This window comes from Equus caballus, chromosome 4, assembly GCF_041296265.1.
Source record: "Equus caballus isolate H_3958 breed thoroughbred chromosome 4, TB-T2T, whole genome shotgun sequence".
NCBI classification, from domain to species: domain Eukaryota; kingdom Metazoa; phylum Chordata; class Mammalia; order Perissodactyla; family Equidae; genus Equus; species Equus caballus.
Genome location: NC_091687.1, coordinates 107,882,284 through 107,907,800, shown reverse-complemented (window position 1 = coordinate 107,907,800; position 25,517 = coordinate 107,882,284). Strand labels below are relative to the sequence as shown.

At 40.4% G+C, this 25,517-nt stretch overlaps 1 protein-coding gene across 17 annotated transcripts in view; it reads right to left on the bottom strand.

Annotated features, from left to right (window-relative positions):
• GALNT11 (polypeptide N-acetylgalactosaminyltransferase 11) overlaps positions 1 to 17,668 on the bottom strand; it is a 53,460-nt gene extending 35,792 nt beyond the window's left edge. For 3 of the 17 annotated variants that reach the window (XR_011438057.1, XM_070265275.1, XM_070265279.1), the window contains exon 1: positions 24 to 134. The gene's annotated coding sequence lies outside the window, so the exon portion shown is untranslated. Of the gene's footprint in view, positions 1 to 23; positions 135 to 5,380; positions 5,517 to 8,524; positions 12,428 to 17,433 lie in introns of those variants that run through there. The other 14 variants (XR_011438059.1, XR_011438055.1, XR_011438058.1 and 11 more) reach the window with 11 other exon arrangements.
• Between the last annotated feature and the right edge of the window lie 7,849 nt (positions 17,669 to 25,517).

The following is a 25,517-nucleotide window of genomic DNA, read 5'->3' as shown; positions in this document are numbered from 1 at the left end:
AAAATATCTTATACTGTACTCACTCTTCTTCTTGTGATGATGTGAGATGATACAACGCCTACGTGATAATATGAAGTGAGGTGAATGATGCAGGCATTGGGAGGTAGCGTTATTTTGGACCACGGTTGACCTAGGGCAACTGAAATGGTGGAAAGTGAAACTGTTAGTAAGGGGGGACTACTATATAAATAAAGATAACATCACAAGCCAGTGAGGAAATGAACAACTTTTTGCTAAATGGTGTTGGGACAACTGTTTAGCCATATGGAAAAGGATACACTAGAGTCCCTTCCTCACACCATTCAACTGGATACATCTGATGTGACTTCGATATTTAAATATAAAAGATGAAACCACAAATACTAGAAGAAAACAAGGGTAAATTCCTGTACTATCTGGAAGTGGGCAAACTTTTCTAGCTATGACTGAAAATTCAGAAACAATATCGGAAAAGATAGATAAACTAGATTACATAAAAACAAAGCAAAAAAAAGAGAGAGCAAAAGATACTAAAAGAAAAGTAAAAAAGAAAAATGAGAAAATAGAAAAAATACTTGCAACCTGGCTCATAGACAAAAAGGCAGTATCTCCCTATTAGTTACCTATTGTGTACAACAGATTACCACAAACTTAGTGGCTTAAAGCAACACAAATGTGCTACCTCACAATTTCTGAGAATCAAGGGTCTGAGCACAGCTTAAACAGATCATCTGCTCAGGGTCTCACAAGGCTTCAAGCTAAGCATGAGTCAAGCTGCACTCTCATCTGGAGGCCTGACTGGGGAAGAACTGGTACCAAACTCAGCAAGGTTGTTGGCAGAATTCATTTCCTTGTGACCGTTTGACAGACAGGCCCTGGCTTTTTAATGGCTGTCTGCTGGAGGCTGCCCTTAGACCCTACAGGTTGCCTGCAGCTCCTTGCCACATGGGCTTCACCAACATGGTCCCTAACTTCATTAAGCTGACAATGAGGAGTCCCCTACTCCAGCCTGCTTAAGACGGATTCTTATATAACATAATATGGTCACAGGAGTGACATCCTATCATCTTTGCCATATAACCTAAACTTACTAAGAAACTGACATTCTATCACCCTCACCATATTCTGCTAGTTAAAAGCAAGTCCTGGGGCTGGCCCCGTGGCCAAGTGGTTAAGTTTGCACACTCAGCTTCAGCAGCCCAAGGTTCACCAGTTTGGACCCTGGGTGCAGACCTAGCACCACTCAAGCCATGGTGTGGCGGGTCCACACAGAGGAACTAGAACAACCTACAACCAGGATATACAATTACGCACTGGGGCTTTGGGGAGAGAAAAAAAAAAGCAAGTCCTAGGTCTCACCCTTACTCACAGGGAAGGAACAACACAAAGTGAGGGAACTAGGTGTCAGGAAATCATTGAGGATCACCTTAGGGTCTCATCAGTCTCGAATAAAAGATTCTAACAATAAAGAAAAGGACCAACCACCCTATAGACCATTCACAGAAAGAGAAACACAAACGGTTCCTAACCGTATGAAAAAATGATCAACCTTGCTCATAATAAGAGAAATGCAAATTAAAACCACACTGAGATACCATTTTGCACTTGTTTGATTTATAAAAATCCAAAAGCGTGACAACACATTCTGACAGCGGGGCTACAGAGAAACTCTTACATGTGGTATAGCTTTTACGCAGGGCAATTTGGCAACATCTAGTAAAACTACATATGCATTTAACCCTTTGACCTAGCTGTATCACTCCTCAGAGTTTATCCCACAAGGGTAAAAAAGGGAAACAATGTATGTACAAGGCTATTCACTACAGGACTATCTGTAATAGCAAGAGGCTGGAATCAATCCAATTGATTAGTCTGAATAGTTTGTTCAATTGGTTGAACAAACTAAGAAATATCCACACCACAGAATAACATGCAGCTGTAAAAAAGGAAAGAGAAATATCTCCAAATATTACTGTGGCTTAAATGCTAAGATACGTTGTCAGGTGAAAAAAGTAAGATAGAGAAGAGTATATATAGAATTCTATATATAAATATATCTACATACACACACTTAACTGCTTATATTATAAAACAAAGGAAGGATAAAGCAAAGGAAGGACAAGGCATAATATTGAGTTGGTTTCTAGCATTCCCCATAAACCATAAAAAAAAAAAGTTGATACCCATTAGGAGGGAGGAAAATAGAATAGAGAGGCAGGATTAAAAGCAAGACTTCATCTTTATAGGTGAAGGGCAGCCCTGCACTACAATGCAATCCAGGAAACCAGTAAAATGTGTATACAAAAATACGCAAATAACAATTTAAGCACATAGCTTTAGTCTGTTCAAAAACCAAACTTATTATCGCTACTGTTAGTATCTACTGTTGTTATATCAAAATGCTTTTCGGCAAACTACATAGGTCAGAGAGGTCTAAAATCTCACAAGATCTCACTCAATATAAATTCCATCATCATTATCAGATTAGAGTTGAGGGGTATTTCTCAATGGCACAACAGTTTGAGCGAGGAAGACCCATTCTGAGAAGCTTTTTTCAGAGTCATTTTCTATTAACAAAGAACAAAGTGCAAAGTACACACTAGCTTCTAAAGTATGCTCCATAAAGTAAATTACATAAAGCTGACTAAAACAATGCCTGTTATGCAATGTCACTCTAAAGATAATTTAAATCATTCCATGCATCTTCCACTCATAGATTATTAAATGTACTAAACAATCTCACATTTTTCTTCTAAAAATCATTAAATAATCCTAAAGATAAGGCTATTACTAGGAACACAGTAGGAGCTACATGCTAGATACCACACAAAGTGCCAGAAATTAATATTTTAAACTCTGTCATTATGCTAAAAAATCAGAAAATACAGATGAATAAAAAGTTAAAAATTAAAAACCACCTGAAATCTCACCACTATTAATGTTTTGCTGCAAATTCTGCTACTTATTTTTAATCTCTCTATACTATCTATATAAAATGTTATACTGCTATTGGAAATTACCAAAAACTAAATTAAATAGACTCAGATTATTGGCATAATGCATAATTTTCTGTTTACTTTTCTTCATTTAAAATATTTTTTACAAAGAATATGTATTTCTTTAATAATCAAGGTAAAAAAATTCTTAGGAAAAAATTTCCTAACTTAAAAATATAGGAAGAAATTTGGAGAGGATTACATATTTAAAGGCTTTGAATGAAGTATGATGGCCTCTTCTTTTAACCTCAGAAGCAAAGAGGATTTTAGCACACTAAAAGGAAGAAATATTTTAATTCTATTAATTTGTTAAAAATTTGAGAATAAAATTTGAACACTGAGCAAATATTCTAAAAGCACAAGTAAAAAACTGTTTTTCCTCTATGAACCATTATCTGGTCTGTAATTCATATGCCTCTTTTAACATCCATCTTTTTTTACTAAAAGACTAAGACAATTCTGTTTAACTGAACAGAACAGCTGTCATTTTTCTTCACTACAAAATAATTTTCAAAATACTTAATGAAGTTTAAAACGTCTTTCTTTAAATGTTAAATATTTACCTTTCAGTAATTTCCAGCTATTTTCTCATCAGTATACTCTATATTCCAAACTGTCAGACAGCAAACTTTTTTAGCTTTTTCCATAAAAGAGACATATTCATTTTTTAACTCAGCTACAGCCATGTGAGTACAAATATTGATTTACAACAGTGTCCTTCCTACACACCCCGGTGAAATTACCAGGTGATGACAACACACAAATACAATTATTCCTTCTCATTCCTTATCCACCTTGGAAGACTAGAAGAAAACACTGCCACCAACATCTTTCATAATTACAAATAAGGAGATTATTGAATTAGGAAAGGTTCAGAGCAAATTCCAGACATCATATGCTCCCTGGGAATAATCCTTTGACATCCCTCAGATATTTATGAATCTCCTCTCTATAAGAAAATCAAGAACATAAACACACATAGTGTCTATATATTATATCTCAAACGCAGAGGAAAACCACATGGTAATGTCGATGGGAGAACGAAGCAAATTTAATACTAAAGAAAAGGAAACTGAAAGGACAGACAACATTACAAATGACAAAGCATCTAAAATAACCAAACTTGGGACACCTGGTTGACCAGTGAATAAGGGCTGGTAGAGGCTGGCCTTTATTCTTTAACACCCTCTCTGATCAAATGCCAAAGTAGAAAGTAGCAGCCCTCCCTGGTTAAGACCTGTAGAAAACAACAAGCAGAAAGCGACCACAGCCTCATAAAGGCCTGCACACCAAACATTTATTTCATGGGATCATTACATTCAATACCTTTCTAACTACATATTCTACTATATATATCAAACCTTTTTTATTATGATCTGTCATATTCTAATTCATTCATTTCTGAGCACAGCGTCCATTCAAGATTGCCAGGCATGCTCAGGAAAAGCCCTGACCGCAGCTGTCTTTTTTTCAGTTCCAACAGAAACAGCCCATATCATGTTAACACGGGGGTCATAAAATTAAATGTGGTCAGAAGCCAAGTAGATAAATGAGGAAAGAGAGAGGAAACACAAGAGTGGTGGGAAGTGGCAGGGCATGTCCCTCACCTAAAGAAATTCAAATTTAAAAACTCCAAGGGGCTGGCCTGGTGGCCGAGTGGTTAAGTTCACGCGCTCCACTTCAGTGGCCCGGGTTTCACCGGTTCAGATCCTGGGCGGGGACCTAGCAGTGCTCATCAGGCCACACTGAGGCAGCATCCCACATAGCACAACCAGAAGGACCTACAACTAGAGTATACAACTATGTCCTGGGGGGCTTTGGGGAGAAGAAGGGAAAAAAAAAGAAGACTGGCAACAGATGTTAGCTCACAAGTCAATCTTAAAAAAATAAATAATTAAAAAAATTAAAACTGCAAAAGTTCTGTTGATCAGCCTTCAGATTGCAACTCCTGAGAGAACTGCATGAACTGAACAGTACTAACCACTTATAACCCAAAAAACATGAAAACTATTATCTCTTGTTCCCCTTCTGCCCATAAAAAGGAAGGTTAAACTCTAAGTACATAAGATGAAGATGAAATAAACGAACAAGAAAAAAAGCTGAGATACCCACATAACTGAGCAAGTAAAATAGCTTTAAGCACAGCCAATATAAACAAGCATACGTACTTCCGTGGTCAACAAGGGCTTCTAGAGCCAGCTTGGTCCTAGGGCCCAAAGAAATACTGGTGGAGTTGACTACCCTTAAACAATAGCTGTTAAGCGTCTTGCTCTGCTAACACTTCATGAGTCTCTTGGGGTATACAGTGCTGACAAAGTGGCTTACATCAAATATGCACATAAGACTAACAAAAAAAGGACAAAATACTGGCCCAGGGTGTGAAATAGAAAGAACAGGCTTCTTACCTTCTTATCCTCTTGATCTTAGAGAAATTAAGTAACTTGCTTTAAAGACAGACAGCTAGGAAGTGGAGAAACTGAGATTTGAATCCCAGTCATCTGATGTCAAACCTACGTCCTTAATCACTTTTTGTTATACCACCTAGAAAGGAAGAGTCCAATGATTTCCTGTTTGCCATTCTTTAAAAAACGTAAGTCATCTAGCGATTTTTTTAAGATAAACTTATGTTTCCACATAAAGATATGGGTAACCTCCCCTTGGGGTTACCTAGAACAACCACACGTCCAGGTCCATAATTATCACTCATAATTATTACGTTTCCCCTTGTACTCTAAAAAGGGTCCTCATCTGCAACCTAAGCATACTGTCGTTCCTAAGGATGCCCTTCACCTGTGAGAGGCTCTCTGCCTATCCATCTGGGGCAGATGGAGTGGGGCTACCTGTGACCATGACTGAGGAGTGCTAGTGAGGGGCTCTGTCCCCTAAATATTCTGCCCAAAATTCCTTTAGGTCTGGAAAGCCTATCTTGTCTTTAGTATTTTTCTCTCAATGAATTTCAATTCAAATGGCAATTACATCCTATTTTCCAATCAAAATCTTTGGAACTCCAGTATATAAATTATATAAATGTGATAAAAGACTGTGTAAATCTTCATGTTAGAAAAACACTTATCCTCAGAATACTGAAAAACACTGCTAAAATTAGAAAGAAAGAGAAGGAGGGAGGGAAGAGGAAGGACGGAAAGTAGGCAGACAGGCAGCAAGCAAGGAACCAACCCACTGTAAAGAAAATGAGCCTCGGACTGTTATTTAGAAGTGGAAAACTTTTTCTAAAAAAATACTTTACCCTGCTTGGGATCCATTATTCTGTGGATTCATATCTTTCATCAGTTTTCAAAATCGTCAGCCATTACCTCTTCAAATATTCCTTCTATTGCATTCTCCCTTCTCTCCTTCTAGGATTCCAATTAAATATATGTTACACTTTCTCACTACATCCTCTAGATTTCTTACACACTCTTCAGTGTTTTCTATCCTTTTTCTCTCTCCTACTTCATTCAGGGAGGTACGATCTTTCTATTGATCTTTCAGTTCATTACTTTTCTAATCTGCTATTAATCCACTGAATTCTTAATTTCAGTCACAGTATTTTTTAAATCTAGTACTTAGTTGATTCTTTTTCAAAACTGCTCTGTCCCTTTACATAATTTCCAGTTCCTTGCTGAAATGTTTAAGTTCAGCTTTAATCTCCATGAACATAGTAAACAATGTTTTATGGTCTGTGCTTTTTCCATTGTGTAAAATGCTGTTTCTACCGTCTGTTATCTGTGTTGATTCTTGTTCAGCTCGTCTCCTGGCATGCCTGATTACATTGACTCGCTTGTGTGCTGGACACCGTATTTGAAAAGTCACTGCAGAAATAACTTGAGGCCTAAGATGACGTTATCTTCCTCTAGAGAGAAGTTTCATTTGCCTCTGTTAGGTGCCTGGGGTCACCAGTAATCTGAGATTATGTTAATCCAATTTCAGCAATTTCTCCTAAATGACTTAGTGGGGCTTCAAGGAAAGGCTAGCATACCCCCAGTCCACTTGTATTTCAGGCTGCAGCCTTTCAAGATTTCCACGTTAACCATGGTGGTTCACCAGGATTCTCACCTATAGCAAGTCCTAGACTGCAGCTTCTGTTCTCTCACCCTGTGAGTCAGTCAACTGCATGGCTCAGATCTCAGCTGCTTTTCCAGAACAGCAAATTCCAATGGCAAGAGTGGCCCCAGGCAAGATGTTCACCTCTCTGGATTTCTATCAGCTTTTAAATCTTAGCCCAAGTAATTCTTTACTATCCTGAAAATTCTCATGCTTTTCAGAAGCATCAACTGGTTTGAACCAGGTTACCCAGTCTGCCATTACCAGAAGTGCAAGGCCAGGGCGACATTCAACACTGTTGATTTTGTATTCCAAAGTGAACAGGCTAGTTATTGCCAAAAAGAGACCATCAGCAAATCGTAACGTGACAGAATCTTGGGCCTTTTTTAGAAAACTCCTTTCTGAATGCAATCTACCACCTCAAGAGGTTTAGAAAGCTGACAAATCTAATCTATCTAGCAAATGGCCAATTTCTATCCTAGCTCATTCAGTTGAATCAAGCTGCAGGAAATTAATATGGCAGACACTGTCATTTGCACATCTTCTTGAGCCTTACCTTCTTGCACAGGTCTGGCTTCCAAGTGCCAGTCCCCACATCTCTGGCCTCTGGAGTCCATCTGCCCATGTGCAGGGAAGGCCCACAAGTATGGGAGAACGTGTTCCTCCCTGGGGGCAGCCTCAACAGTGGACTAGTAAAAATACCCAGCTCCCTCACAACCTCTCCCTCAGGATAACTCTGGCACCTGTATTCTACACTGGCTCCCAGAGTACCCCCGAACGATTAAGCTGTATTTGCCCAGAGTGGAAACTGGCGTGACTTGTACCCTTTACTGGCTGACTTTCCTACCTCTCACTTCCTCATTCCCCTACTGGTGTGTCCTGGGACTACCTCACAAATAAACAATGTGGATTTGAATTTCTATCTCAGGATTTGCTTCTGGAGGAACCCAAACTAATAAAATCAGGTTTCAGCAGAAAAAGAGACAACTAGACAAATTCTTACACATCCTAATTTTTATTTCTAAATAGAAAATCTAATAAAGACAGAACTTTTATTGCCTAGAAAACACAAAATAATGCACACAAAAAGCTTTTCTGAAGAGTTACAAGATATTTTTACGCCTGCAAGAAAAGAACATTTCCAAGTGATGAGCTTTTCTAAGGAAAGCAAAAGCTATCATGCAATGTAGCTTGAAATCATTATTAATCAGATGATAAACATAAAATAGCAAATTTAGCCTACATGATCAAACCTAGTTACAACACCGCAGTCCTGGACCTCTGCATCTAGTTCACTCAAGATGATAACAAGTCATAAAATCTAAGTTAAAAAGAATGGGGGTGACTTCTGGTTTCAGCTCTAACATGAAAAGAGCTTAGAAGTTATCATTCCCATCTGTACAACAAGAAAAAGTTGGACAAACGGATGGGACTCATCAGAGAACTGAAGTTACATGGCAAAATGCCACCGAAAATCTGGAGACACACAGCTGAGATCTGCTTACCTGGAGCAGAGGCTGCTGGAGCCATAAACTGGTGCTGGAGGCTGGGCGTGAACTGGTGTGAGAGTGAGAAACTCCCGGGATGCAGTTTGGGGGTGGGGGGCGCACACAGTTCTGTGGTCCTCACCATGAAGGTGAAGATCCCAGAAAGACCCCCTCCTGACCCTAGTAGGGAAGGGGAAGAATAACCATTGTGAAATACACCCACGGCCGTCTCCACAACTAAGGCATATGCTCCAGGGGAAAAGATACTGTCAGAGCGCTCTCCTGGGTGAGAAGAGGCATTCCTCCCACTCCAGCCCCTTCTAGCCTTCCAGCCAGACCCAAGGGGGGAAAGATAATCAACAAAGGTCAAGGCTTCCAGGAAAGAGATTGGAAACACTGCAGCTAGGGAAGGGAGCAGGTTTTAGGGGAAAAAACTACACGTCTGGAGAACAGTTGTGCAGGTCATGGCCCTGAGACACAGGCTGAGATTCAATCAGAAGATGACAGAGCTCTTATCTCCCTGACACTTTACCACCACATCAACAGGGCTCCAAACAGATTAAAGGTGGGTTACAGCTGAAGGAGCTGCAAGACACGGACTCTCAGGAAGAGTACTTGGAAAACCCCAAAGTCAAGAGGGCAGATAAAAACAAGGAGACAAGAAGAATTTGAAGGCTCTGGCATCTGTAGTAGCTACAGCAAACATGAAGCACAGCCAAACCCCTATTAGTTCCTATTACTTGATACAACATGTCAGGCCTTCAAAAACAACACCACAAAAATATAAGGCATACCAAAAGGCAAGGGAAAAGACAGTCTGGGGAAACAAAGCAATCATTAGAGCAGACTCAGATGACACAGACTTTGGGATTATCAAACAGGGAACTTAAAATATCTGTAATTAATATGTTATGAGCTCTAACGGAAAAAAAAAGACAATATGTAAGCACAGATGGATATTGTAAAAACAGAGATGGAAACTCTAAGAATCAAAAGGAAATGCTAAAAATCAAGACCACTGTAACAGCAACGAAGAATGCCTGTCACGGGCTCATCAACAGACTCCACACAGCCGAAGAAAGAAACAGGGAGCTTGAATATAGGTCAATAAATACTTCTCAAACTGAAAACTGAAACACAAAGAGGGGAAAGAAAGAAAAAACCAGAACATCCAAGAACTGTGGATAATAAATTGTGTTGTTTTACATCACCAAATTTGTGTTATTGTTACTAATAGGAATAGGTAACTAATATACACTAAGAGAGGAGATTAAAGTTAAATCAAATAAAATGCCTAATTAAAAAGCAACAAAGGTGGGGCAGGCCCTGTAGCGTAGTGGTTGAGTTCAGTGCACTCTGCTTCGGTGGCCTGGGTTCAAGGGTTCGTATCCCAGGTGAGGACCTACACCACTCGTCAGCCATGCTCTGGCAGCAACCCATATATAAAAGCAGAGGAAGACTGGCACAGATGTTAGCTCAAGGCTAATCTTCCTCAGTGCAAACAAAACAAAGAAAGGGAAAACCAACGAATACAAAACACAAACATGGAAGGTATTAATCCAACTATATGAATAACCACTTCAAATGTGAATAGTCTAAATACACCAATCAAAAGATTGTCACAGTGGACAAAACAAAACATGATCCGCTATATGTTGTCTACAAGCAACTAACTTTAAAAACTTAGATATGTTAAAAGTAAGGTGATGGAAACATATACCAGTCTAATACTAATCAAAAGAAAGCTGAAGTAATTATATTAATTTGAGACAAAGCAAATTTTGTCTGATAATCATGGGTGAGGAGGGTTTATTTATATAAGAATAAAGAGGACAATTCTCCAAAAAGACTTAACAATCTTGAACATGTATGCACCTAACAAGAGGGTATGAAAACCCATGAAGCAGGGGCCAGCACAGTGGCCTAGTGGTTAAGTTTGTGTGCTCTACTTCAGCAGCCCAAGGTTCACAGGTTCGGATCCTGGGTGCAGACCTACAACCACTCATCAAGCCATGTGGTGGTGGTGGCCCACATACAAAATGATGTTAGCTCAAGGACAATGTCCTTCACCAAAAAAGGAAAAAAGAAACAAACAAAAACTGAGCAAAATGAAGAGAAAGAAAGAAATCCACTAGTATAGAGACTCCAACAACACTGTCAGCAATTGATGGATCAAGTCAATAGAAAATCAGTAAGGAAAGAGATGACCTGAATAGCCCTATCAACTTGATCTAATTGACATTTATAGAAAACTCTATCCAACACCCAAATACACACATTCTTTTCTGGCTCACAATGTAGACCAATGTAGACCACATTCTGGGCCATAAAACACCCTTTAACAGATTTAAAAAAATAGAAATCATACAAAGTATGTTCTTAAATACAATGGAATTAAACTAGAAATTAGTAACAGAAAGCTAAAAAATCCTCAGCTATCTGGAAATTAAACAGTCTCAAGAAAAATTAAAAATATTTTTGAACTGAAAATAAAAATACAATTATTAAAATTTGTGAGATGCAGCAAAAGCAGAGCTTAGAGGGAAATTTATAGCATTCAATGCATATATTAGAAAAGAAGAAAGATCTGAAATCAATAACCTAAGCTTCCACCTTAGAAAACCAGAGAAAGAGGAGCAATTTAAGCCTAAGTCTACCAGAAGAAAATAGATAACAAAAATTAGAGCAGAAACCAATGAAACTGAAAACAGAACAGTAAGAGAAAAATTAGTGAAACTGGTTCTTTAAAAAGAAAGCTGGGGGGGCCAGCCCCGTGGCCGAGTGGTTAAGTTCGCAGGCTCGGCTTTGGCAGCCCAGGGTTTCGCTGGTTCAGATCCTGGGCACGGACATGGCACCACTCATCAGGCCATGGTGGTGTCCCACATAGCACAACCAGAGGCGCTCACAACTACAATATAAAACTATGTACCAGGGGGCTTTGGGGAGAAGAAAAAGGAAAAAAAAGATTAGCCACAGATGTTAGCACAGGTGCCGATCTAAAAAATAAAAAAATAAAAAATAAATAAGAAGAAAGCTGGTTCTTTAAAAAGATCAATGAAATCGATAAACTTCTAGGCAGGCTACCAACATCAGAAATGAAGGAGGGAACATCACTACTGATCCCACGGACATTAAAAGGATAATAAAAAAATACTACAAACAACTCTATGCCTGCAAATACGATAAGTTAAAACGAAATAAACCAGGGCCGGACCTGTGGCTGAGTGGTTAGGTTCGTGTGCTCCGCTTTGGCAGCCCAGGGTTTCGCTGGTTCAGATCCTGGGTGTGGACATGGCACCGCTTGCCACAACTAGAAGGACCCACAACTAAAAAAAATATATACAACTATGTACCGGGGGGCTTTGGGGAGAAAAAGGAAAAATAAAATCTTTAAAAAAAAAAAATTCCTTGAAACTATCAAGACTGACACACAAAAAACTGCACACAAACGTTTATAGCAGCTTTATTCATAATTGCAAAAACTTGGAAGCAATCAAGATGTCCCTCAAAAGGTGAATGGAGAAACAAACTGTGGTACATCTGTACAATGGAATATTATTCTACAAAAAAAAAGAAAGAAAGAAAAACTATTAAGTCACACAAAGATATAGAAGAATCTTAAGTACATTTTATTAAGAAGTCAGCTTGGAAAGGCTACATACTGTATGATTCCAATTAGATGACATTCTCGAAAAGGTGAAATTACAGAGATGATAAACAGATTTGGTGGTTGCCAGAGGCTCAAAGGGTGAGGAGGGGAGGGCTGAGGAGGAGAAGCACAGGAGATTTTCTTTTAGGGTAGTTACACTAAGGAAGTTAAACTAAGCAAGGGCAGAAGGCTAGACTAATCCACGTGGTAATGAATTACAGTTCAAGACATCAGTATGAACACGTTTATCTTAACATGTGAGCTTTAGATACAGATGGTTACACATATAAATATTTACAGATATGTATATACAAGGATTAGTACGTACATATATATTTCCTTGCTTGTTAGCTGAGAGGGCCTAGAAGAATGACACCCAGTAACAAGAAGCACACCTAGTGCCCAAATCTTGGTTTCTAATAGCATTCTCCAATAAAAGGAATCAAGGCTCCCTGAAGAAAAGACCGATTCTAGGACTGGGGCAGGAAATATACAATATGAGCCTGGAGCGCCTTGTATTGCCAGAAAGTAAGGAAGTGCCACAAAAGGAAAAAAACCCACACAAACCCACAATGACGGAGGTATGTCAAAGGAACAGATGGAATCACTGAAAGAGTTCACAATGGCCACAGCTAGAGCAATCTGAGCAACAAAATAAAGTGGTATTGCATTATAATCCAAAGTATAAGACAAGTATTGGTAAGTTCATACTAATATAAATCACGAATAAATAATAAATAGGGTAGGATAAAACATACCTCCCTGGAGAAGTCCAAGTAATTTATCTAGATAGTCTGTCCTCAAGAAAGTGGAACATAACTTCCATTCCTTAAGTGTGGGCTGTGCAAAGGGACTTCTCTTGAAAGAGTACAGTAGAAAAAGAGGAGAGAAAGGGTAACTTCACAGTGGAGAAACCTGGTAAACACTACCTCAGCCGAGTGAGCACGATGAACCATCTGACCACAGTATGTACCCTTGACACACTGTGATGAGAATGGCATTTTACCTTTGTGGTCTTCCTTCCCAAAATCCATATTCCCAATATAATTGTGAGAAAAACATGAGACAAATCCCAACTAACAGACATTCTACAAAATACCTGACCAAGATTCCTCAAAACTGTCAAGGTCATCAAAAATAAGGGAAGTCTGACAAACTGTCACAGCCAAGAAGAGTGTAAGAAGACATGATGACTAAATACAATGTGGTGTCCTGGACGGGACCCTTAGTTTTTACCTAACATGCTTACAAGAGAAAAAGGACATTAGGTAAAAGCTAAGAAAATCTGAATAAAGTATGGATGTTAGTTACTAACAATGTATCAATATTAGTTCATTAACCGTGCTAAGTGTGCTACACTAACCTAAGCTGGTACTAACGGGAAACAGTATGGGATATGTAAGAGCTCTCAGTACTATCTTCGCAGTTTTCTGTAAATCTAAAACTACTCTAAAATAAAAAGTTTATTAAAAAATAGATTAACAGTCAGAATGGAACTTGTTTTATACTACTAAAATCACCTAAGCCTATGAAACCTGAGATTTGCTTCTAATTAACCAATAGGAGGTAAGATAGGTGGGCTTATAGATGAAAAAAGATTGACTATTAATAGATTTTTAAAATCTATTAATTTTTAAATCTGAAATATTCCATAAAAGAACTTTTAAATATACACACATATATGACATATAGACATATATATATCCTCCATCTCATATATATATCACCCAACAAAGAAATGCTCCTGACTCTTATATTAAGGTATTGAACTCTGTATGTATGTTGGCTTCTAGGGGTTATAATATCCTTATACAATTTAGTCTCAACTAATTCCTTTCCATGGAGTCAAAGGCACAGGTTCTAGCAGTCTGTCCTTGTGGGTTTCGTGTGTATTTGTATATAACTACTTTCTCCTCACTTCTGCTTCCTCCTCATTATTTAATACAAGTTTCATTGGAGATTACAATTCAGTCTTTAGATAACAACATTGACACGGGAATGCGTGTTGAAGGGTGTCAATAGATGCAGAGTAGCCAGAAGGGTAGATGGTGCCAGGGAAGTTAGAGTGTTGGCGCTCCAAGTTCATTCTCCGTACTCCACTCCAGTGGTTCTCAGCCAGGGGCTGAGATATTTGGCAGTGTCTGGGAAAATCTGGCAACTCCTGTGGTCTTTTGGCAATATTTGGAAATGTTTTTGGTTGTCACAACTGCAGGGATCCTACTAGCATCTGGTGAGTAGGGGCCAGGGATGCTGTTAAACGTAGTACAATGCAGAGGACAGCCCCCAGGAACAACAAATTATCTGACCCAAAATGTCAACAGTGCCAAGTTTGAGAAACCCTGCTCTATTCTGTGATGCCAGGGTTGGGACTCTACCCACGTAGAGTATTTTTCAAATGAAACAACTTGGACCAATTTTGGAAATACATATGGAAAAGTCTTCAGTCTCAAAAATTAGTAAAGACGTGCAAATAAGAAGATAATGTTTCCTAACTCTCAAATTAGCAACATTTTTAATACTCTCTGAAGTACAGGTAGTTAAATGATTTATTTTTCAGTGATGAAATTATAAATTGCAGAGCCTTTTAAAAAAGCAGTCTGACAACGGCAGAGGACCCTTAACCTTTATACCCTTTGGTCAGTAATCCCACTCTCTAAGAACAAAAATCCTAAAGAAATAACAAATCAGGTGAAAAACTCAGGCATATCCTAAAGCAAACTCTTAAAACTGCTATAATAACAACATAAACTATATAGAAACAAGTATTCCCCTTTTGTATGGAAAGCTTGAAGGTTTCTTATAGAAGTTGAGATTTAAGTTTAACTTTAAAGGGTAAGACTTCAATGGCCAAATACTGAAATATTTCAAGCAGAAAGCTCATGCCTTGGGACACTGCAACATGTATTTGTTTTTAGTTTTCCAAATAGAACAGCAAGTAGAATGGTTGGCTATAATGAATACACGTTTGCTGGATAAGGCTAGTGGAAGGTGATTAATTTCTTGAGGACAGGCTGGGGCTCTGACCTAGAGGATGAGGATTAACTTGTTCTGCATACAGAAGGAAGCTAACTAGCGTCTTTAAGCAAATGTGTCTTAGGAAGAAAATTCTAGGAGCAGTGTTTAAAATGGTTTAGGACAGGGAAAAAAAACCACCATCAGGAAGTCCAGTTAGGAAGACTCCAATAAGAGGCAATTGCAGCTTGATCTACAGCTATGGAAGTGAGTGGAAAGAGGATCAGAGGCAGAACTGTCTGTATTGATCAACTTGACTGGACCCGGGACCCTAACGGAGAAAGGGAAAATAAAACACCCAGCTTTCAAGTCTGAGTGACAGGGAGCAGCAGGGAGAGAAGAGGTTTGGGAGGATTAACAGATGGATTTTCTTTTGGACATGTTGCATTCAGAGAATACTGATATGGAGATGCCCACAGCTTGAAATTCAAATCTAAACTTCAGAGTTAAAAATAAACATCAAAATATGGTTTAAGCTACATGGAAATAATAGCAGAGGAGGGTTTAAGTAAAGAAGAGAGCAAAACAGATTAGGGAGCAAGCACTGAACCTCTGGCGGCATGCATCTTTAAAGATCGCATGGAGAAGGAAGAGTCTATAAAGGACCTGAGAAGGATCACAAAGTCGGAGAACCTCAAGACGGTGTACTGACCAGCAACATGAGGTGTCACAGACTTACAGAGAGCTCAAGCCAGCGGGAGTTGAGGTGGGACCATCAGATTTAGCAATCTGTAAGGCATGAGCGTCTTTAAGAAAGCAATTCTTAAAATGCAAAGAAGTATTTGTTAGTTCCTCAAAAAGTTCAATATACGTTTACCGTATGTCTCGGCAATTCCACTCATAGGTATATACCCCAAAGAATCCAAAACAGAGACTCAAACACACATTCACAGCAGCATTATTCACAGCAGCCAGAAGGTGGACACAACCTAGAGTCCATCAACGGATACACGGAAGGCGATGCGGCCATAAAACGGAATATTATTCAACCATGAAAAGGAGTGAAGGCTGATACATGCTACAACGTGGACGGACCTTGAAAACGTTAAGTAAAATAAGCCAGACACATTGCATGACTGCGCTTCCAAGAGGGATCCAGAACAGGCAAACTCACGGAGCGGAAGGGGCTGGACGGAGGGGACACGCGGATTAGTGCTTGACGGCTACAGGGTTTGTTTGGGGTGATGAAAACCTTTGGGAGATAGCGGCGACGGTGGCACAACATTGTGAATGTACTTAACGCCTCTGAATCGTATGCTTTAAAATGGTCAAAATTATAAACTTCGGGTTATCTATATCTTACCAGGATAAAAAAACATTTTTTTTAAGTTTAGAAGATACAACCCAAATTGCAAGGAACAGCCCAGAAATTATCAAGAGAAGACGTGAGAAGCGTGGACTACTACTACTGTTTAACTCGAAAACCTCAATCGATAGATGCTGAGGGTAGAGAGAGGTTTTGTTTTTCGATTTTTCTGAAGGCAGAGTAGATCTCAACACACGGTATTTCTAGGGAAAAAGAAAGAATTGAGTTAAAAGAAAAAAAGTCTGGCCTAAAACCGTGCACTGGGGGAGGAGCAGCTCTGCAAGGTTTTGCTGGTGCGTGGCAGTCGCATGAAAAACATATTCAAAGTTATAATTTCATTTTAAATCTGGAAAACCAAGCAACCACCGTGTTCAGCATACAAAGTAAAAAGGAACGCTGGACCAAACCTTCCCCGACGATAAAAATAAACGAAGCCAGTCCGTGCCGAGCGCTCTGACGCCCCTCACAGGGTGGGGACCCGGGACCTTTAATTTACCCAGACGGCACGCACTTCAAGAACGTGGGAAGACAACCCAATGTCTTCAACAAGTATATTGCAAAGAAAAGGGAAACCAAAAAGGCTCCACCACCGAATGCCACGTGTGGACCTGGTCAAAATCCTGACGGGCACGAACCAACCGTAAAAAAGCAACTTTTTTTGAGACTTTCACGGGAACGGCCGCCCCGGCCCCTACTCCCACCCCTCCCGCGGACCCCGCCCGCCCCCGGGCACCCCGAGCCCAGGGCCGTTACTCGGGGCGGGGCCGCGGGCTGCGGCGTCTCGTCCCTCGGCACCGCCGCGCCCCGGGGACGGACGGCGGCCCGCCGGTCAGACCGCCCGGGGGCCGCGGGCGCAGCCTCCGGTCCTCGGGGCCCTCGGCGGGGCCGCGCGCCGGGGGCGCTGAGGGAACGGACGGAGGCCGCGCGGGCTCAGACATCGCCGGGCCGCGCGCTACTCACCGCGACGCCGGCAGCGCAGCAGCCCGGCTCTCCGGGACTCAGGCTGTGGCATCTTCCCTCCCGCCACAGCCCGGGTCCGAGCCGTATTAGCCGCAGGGGGCGGAGTCGCCCGGGGGTATACGCAGCACGGGGCGCGGAGGCGGCCGCGGGCTCGCCCAGGGCCCGCACCGCAGCTTCGACTCGAGCGCGCGTGCCCGCCGCGGCCACGTGACGGGAGGCCCCGCCCCGCGCGCGTGGGTGACGTCACCGCCCGCTGCTGGCTGGGCCGCGGCTCCAGGGTCGTCCGCCTCGTTCTGGGGTGCCCGTGCGTGGCTTTTGACCCTGGGGTTTGTCGCGGTTGGCCTTCGGGTTTTTTCTTAATGTAAAAAGTCTCCTTAAAGATAAATGCGCTTAAACATATTGAAAGATGTTCAGCCCCACTTATGATAGAAGGAATGCAGGTTAAGACGTACAGGTTTGGCGCTGTGCTCTTCAGAGAGGCTGGGAAAGCCCCGCACGTGGTGGCAGGAGCACAGCGCTCCTGGAGAGTGACAGCAGGTGAAGCCGCATCAGCCTCCTGGGGCTTGTTGGAAACGCTGACTCAGGCCCCGTGGCGGATGTGGCCGACGTCCTTAGTAAGTGAACCTGCATTTTAGGAAGATCTCTAGGCGATTCGTATTGTCCACAAAATAACCAATAACCATTCTGTAGATAGAAGAAATAAGATTTTGCTTGGGCCTGTGGGGTTCAGGACAGGCCACCCCAAGATGCACCACTCTGGCGTGCAGGTTATTTTGAACTGAAGACAATAAAGACTCAGAAAGCACATGTGAGCTTACCCCAAACTGCCTAAAAGAATTTAACATAGAAGGCCTGTTCTAGGAAGGACTTGGTACCCTAAGATAGCTATAGTACAATGTCAAATAGGTGTCACCAACAAGCCTATTTTTGGCCCAGCAAAACTTAACAATTATTTGCATTTTCATCTCCTTGTAAATTGTCTTCCTCCCCTCTGAAATCCCAAACCACTACCCCCAACGTTCTCCTTTGCCTTTAGTTGAAGATAATATTTAGGCTGGCAGCTCAGCCATTTTGCTGAGTTACCCAGTTTCTCCCCCATGGGTCTCTCCCATGTATACATGTTATAAAGCTTTGTTTGATTTTCTCATGTTATTCTGTCTCATGTCAGTTTAATTCATAATCCAGCCAGAAGGATCTAGAGTGGGAAGGGATTTCTCTTCCTCCTCCACAAACCAGAGTGAGGAGTATAACTCCAGAGGGCCTTAGCCTTCAGAAGAAGCATGGTTTTCAGTGTGGTCTTACTGTCTTTTTAGAACAAAGAGCATGCGTTAAGCACACCCAGGATACATTTTCAAATGTAGCAGCAAATTAACAGGCCAACGCGACCCTGATGTTGGGAAAGGGACTAATCCAGTATGCATTCTTATCTTAAGAGGGTGCATTCTTTACCCTAATGGTTAAAGCAGATGTACAATGTATATTTGACAGGCCGTAAGTCAGGCTTCTTCAGTTCAAGCCTAATCAGTTTTGAACCCGAATAGTTACCCCATATACCTCAATATGTGAAAATCTCCTGTCAGTATAGAAATTAAAGTTTGAAATCAGTGTCCCAGGGTATAGTCAGTGCATGAGAGCTTCCATTGCTCCACCTGAAAGTGGTAAACAGTTAGCCATTGATGGTTAGGTAGTGTGGGGGATCAGAATTGGCCACCCCAAAATGTGCCTCTTTGGCATAAGGATTATTCTGGACTGGTTACTTTTAAAAACTGCAGACATGGGAAAAGCTCTGAAAACCAAGTAGAAGTAGAAGTTACTCTTTGTAGGAGACATTCACGTTTGCAAGGGAAGTCTCCATTTGTAAACCTGTCTCCCTCTCCGTACCAGGAAATGTGCGGGGATGATCTTATCCCTAGAAACTCCTATCAACGTGGAAGGCAAGGACTTAAATCTGCATAATAACCTTACTCTTGTTTACTGTGCTTTTCTGGTAATCTCCTATAATCAGCTCCCCCAACACCCAACATCCTCCTTTGTCTTTAGCTTAAGATGGTATTTAAGAAAACAACCTCGGGCATTCTGAGTTACCTAGTTTTCCTGGGTCTCTCCCATGTATACATATTATAAAGCTTTGTTTGATTTTCTCCTGTTCTTCTGTCTTATGTTAATTTAATTTGCAGCCCAGCCAGAAGAACCTAGAGGGTAGAGGATTTGCCTTCCTTCCCTACGCTAGCTAGTAACTAAAGTTTTTTTCCTTTCTTGCATTTACTGGTTGTAGCTTTTAGTTGTTCACCTGCCCACTGTTAACTGTGCTGCTTAGGCAATATACTCTCTGACTCCCACCAGGTTCCTATGGATAACGTCTCCCTGGCACCTGGGTCACTATGGTAATGGGTGTGTGAGCTATTTTTCAGGAACTAGGATGCCCTTGTTCAGTTCAGGCTGGTTGAATCCACCAGTCCATCAACTGAGCCTGTGCAGATGCCCATAAGTGACTTATGACTGCCAGGCATAATGGGGAAGGTGTACAAGGGACGCAATGCAGAGGGACGCCCCCATCGCCCCCTGCTATAGGAACCCCACAGGCAGAATGGGTAGGACGCTGCCCTAGGTTCAGGAGATTTTCAAGGTAATGGACTCTTTTCTTTCCACTCTCTTAAAGTGACAGTGACCATTTTGGGCTCCTTTTGAGCTTTGCAATTGAGAAACAAAGAAATCTTTAAAGTGTCAAAGACTCCACCTCTGGGAGCCCCCTCTCTGGTTTCCGGGCCTGATCACCCCAGCAACCAAGTGGGGTACCCTCTCTTGGCAATTGACTCATTAAGCATTTTAGGTGGCCTACTGAGTTGGTTATGAAGATAGGAGACCTGTGATTTATTCTGTGAGCTGTCCTGATGGTGTCGTGTGCCCCGGCATGGGAACTGCTGTGTGACCTCTATCTTGATAACCCTTGGGGAAAAGGCCATGAGGGTGAGGCCTGATCTCTTTTCCTTTGTTTGTCACCTTCTCTCTTGTCACCAAGTCAAGGTTAAGTTCAGGCTGGACCTGAGCAGAACCTAGACCTTCTGTAAAATCGAAAAATTGAAAACTTTTTGCCAGGGACTTAACTCTCAATCCTGGTGCTGGGAGCCCCAGCCTCCAGCGGGCTCCAGGCCTTTGCCTCCTGCTTTCCTGCCTGGCTCCCTTGTGCTGGCTCAGGGACTAAGTACCCTGGGCTAAGTGGGACTTGACTAGATCTTATAACTATGTTGATGCCTGCAGTCAGGCACCTTTGCACCCTTTCTCTGGCTGCTGTCAGTTGGACACCAGCTTTACCGCCATGAGGAATGCCTCAACTGAAGAGACTCACCCGCTGGGTGCATTTTAACTAGTTGGAAATGCTTTCAGTTGGATGGGTGATGCCCCAGAAACACCAGCTTGGAGAAAACTTGAGGAGTTTCTCTGTGCCTTTGTGATGTAGTTGGACAGGTAGGTCAATCTAGAATGTCATTAAGTTAAACCCAGTAACTTCCAACTGTCCTTGGAAAATCCTTGCAAGACTGGAAATACAGCTCTAGAGGCAGTTCAGATTCCACCCAGTTCTTTATCTCAAAAAGGATTATCACCTCCCCTCTCCAGGAACTACTACCTAGCCCGTCACTAATTCCTAAGACTAAAGAAAAAAAAAAAGAGGGGAAAGGTCATAAGTGTGCCCTTGCCGAGAAAAAAATCTAGCATCTTGAGTGTCTTCTCCACAAATATTAGTAAAACAGCTCATAACAAAATTTGGATTCATAACTAGGGAGTTTTGTATTGTACCTGATTCATGGAGTGATTTTTAAAACAATAGCTGTGGAAATTCTGTGTCTGTGTGTCTATATGTGGATAGTTATATATGTGTGACTTTACTTCCGGATGGTATGGTCAAAACTAAGAGCTCTGTTTAATTGGATTAAAGTAAGCGCTTACATAAATTCTAAATGCAATGGAAATTAACCCAATGTCTTTTAAGTTAAGATGATATAGATTAATCTTTGGTTAATGAAAGTTTAAGTTTGTTGGTTTGATTGAAAAGGCATGTCCTAAAGAGTTGTCAGTATTTGGATATGATGCAAATATGCAGCCTGGGTTTACTAGTTTAAAAAGAAGAAAAGTAAAAGCTTATGTTATTCCTGTTACAAATTTGTCAGCATAATAGCTTTAAATGATAGCTAAAATTGTCTAATGGCTCAAAGTTTTTGTGGGTAATCTAAACATCATTATTGGGAACAAATGATTTAGAAATAAATGAAATAAGAGTTTATAGATAAACTTTTAGCAATAATTATAGTTTATGGTATGTGTATTTAAAATAACTTCCAAAATCTTTTTGGTAACTTGAAATTGTGAAGTTTTGCTAGGTTAATTTAAATGACAAAATTCGTTGAATAACTACATCATTTCCAAATAAGTGTGGACGAAAATAATCCATAACCAACTATAAATGAAAATTTGGGTGAGTTTATTCTGAGCTGAAATCTGAGGACCATGGCCCGGGGCCTTTCTTCCCGAAGGAAGAAAGGGCACAGAAGAAGTGGGGTGCACAGAGTGGTTCTGTACCCCCAAACAGGGTGTTTCACATATGATTGAAATGTCCCTCCCACAATAGTCACAAGATTGCCCTGTCTGCACAGCGCTTGATGGACACAGCAGGTAGTGGGTCTGCTATCGTAGCAGGAGGCAAGTCTATTGTCTCGAGCTAGGCGGTCACAGGTGAGTGCAGCAATCAGTTTCTAGCCTAAGGAAAGATGCTTAATCCTTAAGGAGACGCCAACGTTGGGAGGGGGAGGGAAGTTGCACCTTTATCTCAAGGGCCTTTGTTCTTGCCTTAGGGAATCTCTAAAGCAGATAGACAATGCATGCTCAATGGCTTCAGTCAGGCCCTTTTGGAAAGACAAGGTCAGGCCGAATTACGTTTATACCAAATGGCTTCCTCATATTCTCCAATATATCCCATTGCTTGCCATTTTTATTTGTCATAAGATATTAGACATTAATTATTAAATGTAAGTTTATCTACTTTTGGCTTCCTATTGCAAAGAGGCTAAAAGCGTTTGGGTCTATTGGAAAGTATGCCTCGTGTTTTATTGTAAAGTGGCATGTTTCTAGAAATTGTGAAAAGTGTTTAGAATGTTCATATAAAAGACAGTTCATAATTGCTTAGTTTTTAGTTTTTTACTAGAGTCTGTAAGGGTTAAAAGTTCTAATTAACATGTAATTAAAGCTACTGGAAATTAATAAGGAAAACAGCTCTGTATTCAAGGAAAGTAAAATGTATGTTTTCAGTAAAGAGGGTATAAAGAATTGAAGTATTTTTGTTTGATGGGTTAAGAAAGATAAATTTGTCCTAATGTACTGGAAAGGAAAAAAAGAAAGACTTTGGGACAAATTCTGAAGGCAAAAAGAAAGTTGTAGAAGGTTTGTGAAGGAGAAATTCAGAAAGGAGTTTTATACCTGGTCAAGTAGACTAAGATTAAAATAAACCCAATTAAGTGAATGAGTTTTAATGTTAAAAATAAGCTGGTGCAGAAATTAAAATTTGATTTTCTCTCTCAAAAAGATAAATTTCTTGAACTTTTGATCTGCTCTTGATAAAGAGGTTATAAAAGGTGTTTCTTTGAGTAAGTCTACCTAAAAGACAAATCTCTTTTGTTAATATAATGGCTGAGGTCACTCTTAGGATTTTTTGACTGTTTCTATTGGATGGATACCTGAGCATTGTTTCACAGTGAGCATTGTTTGAACAAGTGTTTTAAAGTCTTTTGGTATTTTTGACAAGCTTCTCGTCAAAGATATTCAAATCCTGAATGAAGGAAAATACTAAACTAATTAGGCTTATTTAGTCTATTAAACTACATGGGAAGCATTGTCAAATAAGTGATGATAAACTTTCTTAGGTGGTATTATGTGGGTAAATGTTATTAATATAGGTGTCTTAAAATTATACAACATTCCTAAAATTCTGATCTGTCCTGGCTATCAGCCATAATTCTAAATATTATTTTAAGGTGTCACAGAAATAATAAGTTTCTCTGTCAATTGTCATTTTTAAGTCTTTCGTTGTTTACAGTCAGTTGTTTTACTCTGATGCCTTTTGCTTTTGCAAATATGTGTCACCTTTGGAGGGATTCATGGAAAGGACTCTGACACTTACTCTGGAACACAGTTTTCTGATAAACTTTCAGATCTTAGAACAGAACTCTGGGTAAGAAATTACAGAAATCTAATGGAGAAACTGATGACCCCATAAAACTGCTAACAGATGATTAAGATCAAGAACTGATTATACAGGACTGAATGAACTGAGGATGATAATTTTTATGACTTTTATTTGAAATATTGTTGATTTTTTGATGTTTTGGTTTGTTTTCTCAGATTCAAGAAAATCTTTTTCTCTTTTCTCTTATGCTAACTATGGCTTACAACAATTTGGTGAAATTATACCTTTGTGAGCAAAACTGAAACATTTATCTTCTTCTCCCTACCTGATCCCTCTAGAGTTTGGAAACCTAGTAAGTGAGTGAGTATGGTTATTTCATGGCAATATAGTTATTTGCATAAGTTCAATAAGAATCTGTTCTCCTTATAACAGGACACATTGCTTATCTTACCAAAGCTTTGACTGGAATGTCATATTTGAGAGAAACATACAGACTCGGATATGACAATACTGCCTTTGAGAAATAAGGTTGACTTTCTGAAATAAGCCACTTGGAAATATGGGCCTGGTACCTTGTTTACAGAGATTCTGGCAATCTTACCTGGTAAGTAAGGAAGCTTGCTTATCTGGCAGGTGCAAGGAACCTCGAAATATTTTGGGGAATCTCAAGAAAGGAGAGAAATCCACCCAAACCTGTAGGTATTGCAGGCAAGGCCTGATGGCACAAATCCTTGGCTTGGCTTTTCTGGCCTCAAGAGGCCTTTACAGTTCAATCTGAGATTCCTCATAAAAAAATTCCAGCAAAGCAGATTTAAGAGCCTATATGATCAGTTGCTATTCTTGCTGCACTTATGTAAATAATTGGGCCAAGTTTCTTGAAACTAAACTTATTTTGCAAACCAATTAGTCTTAATTTGTCTATCTTTGATAAAAATTAGGGTGATTTTAGAGAGAAGAACTATATTTCAGTGAAAAACTGTAATACACATTTGTGGATATTAGATCCTAGTTTTGTTAATTGTCTTTGAGGAGTTTTTTTTTGTACCTGTGAGCTGGACTGGATCCTGAATTCTTCTACTGAAATGCCTGGTTACAAATTTCCAAACTAATGGTTTCAATTTTTTTTTACCTCATTTTCATTTGGAATCATTGAGAATTGAACCTGCTCTTTTTCCTGAAGTCCTGCAAACTAAAGCTGAACAACTTGATAGAAACTTGAGAGATTCCTGTCTGTTGCTGTGTAAGCTGCAAGCCACCTGAATGCCCGATGACATCATCAGAGACGTTTCAAGCTGCTAAAGATGCTTTGACTCTGACATCTAGAAGTCGTCTTGACTGGCTGCCTCCTGGACTCAGGAACTAGTTTATAATTTGCTCCAACCATTAACCTTGTTTTTCTTTTATTTCCATAGAAATACTTATTAAATACCTGATTGCTTGCTTCCAAAATATAGGCCTAACTTTGGGAGCCCACCTGTATCGCTGCCTTCTAAAATGACTTTAACTGGACTGATCTATTACCAGGACTAAGAAATGTGTTCAGTGAGATGAAACAATCTACCACTCAGCTTCTGGACTGTGAAACTTCTTAAAGTTTCAAAGGTGGGACTGTGGGGACCTGGAATTGGCCACCCCAAGATGTGTCTCTGGACACATCAGGATTATTTGAGGCTGATTGCTTTTGATGAACTGGGACAGGGAAGGAGGCTCTGAGGAATGGAACTTGCCCTTTGTTAGGACACATTTACATTTGTAAGGTAAATCTCTATCTGTAAAAAGGTGCCTCCCTCTCTGTACCAGGAAGAAGAAAGGAGATGACCTTCTCTCTAGAAACTCTTGATCAATGCCAAAGGCAAGGACTGAAATCTGCATTTTATTGTGCTAGTCTGGTAACCTCCTGTAACTGACT